The sequence below is a fragment of the Cyprinodon variegatus genome, unplaced genomic scaffold, assembly GCF_000732505.1.
Source record: "Cyprinodon variegatus isolate N-32 unplaced genomic scaffold, C_variegatus-1.0 Scaffold818, whole genome shotgun sequence".
Lineage (NCBI taxonomy): Eukaryota > Metazoa > Chordata > Actinopteri > Cyprinodontiformes > Cyprinodontidae > Cyprinodon > Cyprinodon variegatus.
The window spans coordinates 325,584-329,117 of record NW_015151271.1 but is presented as its reverse complement, the minus strand read 5'-3'; positions in this window follow the sequence as shown (position 1 = coordinate 329,117).

The window sequence follows — 3,534 nt, the reverse complement described above, 5'->3', positions numbered from 1 at the left end:
GGGAAAAAAAAGACGTTTAAGTGCGCCTTATAGTCGTGAAAATACGGTACACAAAGAAAGGGCCTGGGGGGATTTGAACCCTCAGACTCCCAGATGAAAGTCATACACACTGAATGGTCATCTGAGACAAAGAATAGGGATTAAAAATGGGGCAATTTCAAATCATTTTTTCCTACTTTCAAAAGCGAAACTAAGTTGCTGGCTTCTGCGTACCTAAGTTTATATTCTCTCTGACAACAAAGGTAAGGAGAGACAGGATTCTGGACTCAAAAATCACTAAATTAGCAAGACATCAGTGCAAAAGCACAATCAGAAACAACATCAGAACCGAGACAAAGAAGCCAGCCAGCATGACCCTGGAGTTAAGGAAGCACAGCAGGAGATTACGGAAGAGTAGATCGAAGAAACTTGCTGGGCAGATAGAAAATTTAGAAAAACATAATGAAAATCAAGCAAAATAACCCATATTTTTTCAGTATTATAAAAGCGTTGGATTGGTGTAACTGGCTAATTTACCAGTAGAAAGACAGTTGAGACATTGTTTCCTTGGAGGTTCATTTTTTGAAGGACCGCTGGAGTTTTCTGTAATGGCAGACACCATCCTGCTGATGGTGAAGGAAGGAGTTACATCAGCAACAGGAAGTCATCACCTATAAAATAAAAGAAAATCATAAATTAAATTGAAGTCTGTATTCTACTATAATGCAGACATATATATGCATATATCATAGATCAGACAGCTGCTGCCATAATGAACTGGAGGCCCATCAGATCTCATTTTAATCACAATCAATTAAGGTAATCTAAAAAATCAGGACATTTCCTCACTTTCTAAAAAACACCTGGGACGCCCGGGACAGGACGTGAAATACGGATATGTCCCGGGAAATACGGATGTTGGTCACCCTATGTCCTGGATCCTGGCGGCCAGTGGAAAGAGGGTTTTGTGCAGCAGGGCCGAGCTCAACTCGTGGCAGTGGCTGCGTTGCAGCACTTCCGGTGGCAGTTCTTTTTTTTTTTTTTCGGTGGCAGTTCTGGTGGCTTGTGGCTCGTTGTAGCAGTTCCGCTGATTCGTTGGCAAATGGCACGGCATATTACTGGCCGCAGCCACTAAATTATTTTTTCATGTAGGTTTTCAATTACTTTTTTTGGTATTTAATTATTTTTTGTGGTATTTTTCTTGCCGTATTTCGGCAAATGCCTTATTTATAGTAGCTACTTCTAACTAAATTTATATATTTTTTGTATTGTGATGTTATTGCTTAATAAACTGTGCTCTCGGTTTATTGATCCGTGCGCTAGGATCAATAAACTGTGTGCCCTGCTTTGCATTCCGTGCCCACAAAGCTGCTCTGGAACCTTCAGAGTTTGATGTCAGTTCAAGCTCTGCAGGCATCCCCAAAGTCGGTCCCCAAGGGCCGCTGTCCTGCAGGTTTTAGAGGTTTCCCTGCTCCAGCAAAGCTGATTTACATTGATAATTGATTAACAGGCTTTTGCTGAACTGCAATCATCAGCTGTGCTAAAGCAGAGAAACCTCTAAAACCTGCAGAACAGTGGCCCTCGAGGACCGACTTTGAGGATGCCTGCTCTAAAGCATGCTCATTAAAGAATCGCACTGCACTAAGTCTACATGTTTATATATATATATATAGGTGGGTCGCACCTACTGTACAGGTAAGTTTAGTCAATTAATTGTTTATATATATATAAACAATTAATTGACTAAACTTACCTTGTAGGTGCGACCTATGCATAAAACTCTGAAGGTTCCGGAGCAGCAGTTTCTTAATCTGAGCGCACGGATTTCCACCGGCTTTTTTTTTTTTTTTTTTTACCCTGACACTCAGGGGGCTCCGTAGTTTCTCCCACAGAGTAGTGTCTGAGATTGGATAGTGCCCCGCCCCCCTCCTGCATCAGCCGCGAGCCGCAGATCCACCTGATGGGCCTTTCAGATAGGAAGCGATTTGCGCTGCGCTGGCTGCGGGGTTTAGCGCATTTGCGCCGGCTGGGTTGCCGGGTCTAGTCATTTGTTTGTTGCTCCAGCTTTTGGTCAGCAGCAACGAAGAAGAGGCTGTGGGTGCACGAAACCCTCAGGTCCAGAGAGCAGCTTGGGGAGAACAGGTGTTACGTAAAACCGCGTTTCCCCATCAGATACGGTTCCCCCTGCGTCGTCTTGCCGCTCCGCCCCGCCCACGCGGCAAAATACGCGCGTGCTCGTGATGAGCACGGAGAAAGCACACGCGTGACAAGCACGCGATTGTTCGGCGCGCTTGTCTGATGAACTACGGACACCGTGAAAGCTCAAACATGTTTCAGCAAAGTTGTCACAATTTCTTCACGTTTTTGCGGGAAACTACTACTACTACTACTACTACTACTAACTACTACTACTAGTACTATTATTATTATTATTATTATTAAGAAGAAGAATACATAATAGTAATGATAAATACATATCTGTCACATATATNAATTTGAATGAACTGGAACATACCAGAAGGACACAATGGGCAGCACTCATTCCCTATCCTGTACTCTGTCACATGACATTTGATGGTTTGGACTCTGGGGACTCTCATTAGGATGAACTGTAAAGATAAAAATGGATTTTATACAAATTAGGCCAGACTTCTTACCATTTTAATTTCAACCAACTTAAGTTAATTATTTGCTTTGTTGACTTTGTTTAGCAGCTCAATCAGTCAAAAGTATAATTCAGGCATGTCAGATGTTTGTCCATCTTATTAATCAATAAAAATGGGTCAACCTCAAGAGAAAAGAAAGGTTTTAGCCAAGCGGGACCATTCTGATCTCATATTTGATTTATTGTTCTTGTTGTGTTATCCTGTGTCTCAGTTATCACTCAACTCATTTGAATTCTAACTGACTCTTGTTTACTGTTTTTTTCTGTAGTTATCTTAAATAAATAAATAAATCCTAGTCCCACATGTTCACTTAAATGTCCCCATTACCAGTTCAAATTTATGGATTGTCTCAAAATCAATCTCAAAATTATTTAATATTTTCAATTTAAACAAAATATTAAATAATATATTAAAGAAAACAATGATTTTAAAAATATGATTTAACAGTATAGGTCATTAAATCAGTCTCAGTTTAGTCTGTCAGAGTCTGCCTGTAGTATTTTTAAATGTCCAGCAGGTGTCAGTTTTCAGTGACACATTATCAATACGGTTTGCTGATGTTTCGAAATAATTCATGCCGCCTCATGAACCCATCGCTAGGTTACAGAAGCAGAAATCCAGAAATAATAAACAGAGAACCAAAACTAGGAGATACCAGGGAAAAACATCCAAGAGGAATGAAGAGGATCCAGCATTAAGGAACTGCAGAGGAGGAGTATATAAAGAACAATGAATGGAATGATTAGCTAATTGGGAACAGGTGTGGACAGAAGCACCTGAGGGGGAATAGAGGAGTAACAAGGAGTAAACAGGGCTTAATAAGACCAATGACTAGAAAACAAAGAAAGACCAAGGAGAAAACTAGAGGATAGGAAAACGGACTGGAGAT